We start from the raw sequence: 1,976 nt of genomic DNA on the forward strand, positions 1-1,976 counted from the left end.
TGGAAGATATACACACAGCGGCCTTCCCTGTTGTCCGAGCAATGCCTTGAGCAATAAAGCCAGCACCTTGCTCGTGACGAGCCAATATGTGGCGAATTTTCTTGCTTTGCCCTAATGCATCATAAAAGGGTAAAGCAGCTCCCCCAGGAATGCCTGAGACGATGGTAATACCATGTTTTTCCAGTAAATGTACGATTAACTCAGCCCCAGTATAACGGGTTTTGTGTGGTGATATTGTTCCCGATCCGCTCATCATATTTATCCTTTGCTAGCCTGCGGATCCGAGCGAGAGGTGATAAAAAACCCCGCTCGGTTTGCGCCGGCGGGGTTTCTAAATCTGCGTTGATTTGTACCCGTTACGGCGCTAAGCCCACGACCACCACCACACGCACGACCACCGCAGCACGTGGCGCGGTTAGTAGTAGGTTTGAGTGATTAAAAGTCATGTTCACGGGATTTTCCTGTTTAATTTATTGATTATTGTTTTTCACTTTCTTTCTTTAAGAAAACATAATTTTTTGGTCATGACAATCATTATTTCTTATTTTATTTGCCATTCATCTTAAATGAGATATTTGTCACACCTCTTTCCATTCAGAATATACACTGGATTTAATAAAAATTAAAATTAAAACTTCAGTAAAATATTTGTGCGCTTTTTACTTGACTTAAAGTCACTTGAAGTTGTATTCTTCTATCATATTCCTTAGGGCTTCCCCTCTGGAATAATACAAAACCATTTATTTATTACTTTTAATAGATAGAGGCCTCTTATGCCAAGATCCGTTGGTGGTATAAACTACCGCACTGCATTGTTTATTACAGGGATGCCATTAGTACTCTCCGTGAAGCTGTCGTTTTCGGAGAAAAAACTGGGCAACGGACCCACTTCATGCACATCCCATTGACTTGTCAGTTTACATTGCTTTGATCTAGCAAACTAGTCCCTATCGCCTTTTTAATGCAAGTTATTCAAGAAGGGTTGGATTTATCTTGGTAATATTGCTGGACGGCTATCCGGTGCGGCTTTTCTATGTGGTATTTTTGGAAGTAAGTTTGATTTACTTTTCAATTGGGCTGTTTTTACTGGTATTGCCATTGGTACCGCACAGGCAATTTCGCATTCGCCGCTATCGAAGAAGCGCCAGTATCATTGCGCGCTAAAGCTATCGGGTTGGTGATGAGTGGGGGTATCGCAGCAGCATTGATCGGCCCAACGCTGGCAATAACTACCCAACGATTTTTTACAGAATATCCTTTCGCAGGACCGTTTGTCACACTAGCCGTAATTTATATTATTGCGTTTATTTTATTACTGATTGTGCCATTGAAAAAGGTCGTGAAAACACCTGCTGATGATAACTTGGTAAAACGTGGCTATAACACGTTGTATTCACAACCAATATTAAAGCTTATTGCAATTGTCAGTGCAGCCGGTTACGCCATTGTGGTGTTTACTTTCGCATCCATCCCACTGTCGATGAAACAACATGAATTTGCATTTTCTTCAATTGCAATTGTATTTCAGTTCCATGTGTTAGGTATGTTCGCCCCTTCATTTTTTACTGGAACATTAATCCATCATTTAGGGGCAAAACGCATTATTTTCTGCGGGATCATCTTGTTGATTTTATCTGCCGTGATGAATCTGCTTGGTAACCATTTTTATAACTATTTATTTGCGGGTATTTTTGTTGGTGTGGCATGGAATTTCATTTTAATTAGTACCACAAATCTATTACCGCATAGTTATGAACCACACGAACGTGCTAAGGTACAAGGAATGACCGATTTTCTTATCTACTTTTTTGGCGGAATGGGCAGCCTTGGAGCCGGTGTCTTATTCTTCACATTAGGTTGGCAGCTCATGAATATCTTATCGGTTGTCGTATCGCTTGCTATTTTTATCAGCTTCTGGCGTTTAAAAAGACATATACCTATATCTTGATTTGCTAAAATAAACTTAGCTCCTTCTG

Source organism: Teleopsis dalmanni, chromosome X (assembly GCF_002237135.1).
Source record: "Teleopsis dalmanni isolate 2A chromosome X, ASM223713v2, whole genome shotgun sequence".
In the NCBI taxonomy this organism is placed as follows: domain Eukaryota; kingdom Metazoa; phylum Arthropoda; class Insecta; order Diptera; family Diopsidae; genus Teleopsis; species Teleopsis dalmanni.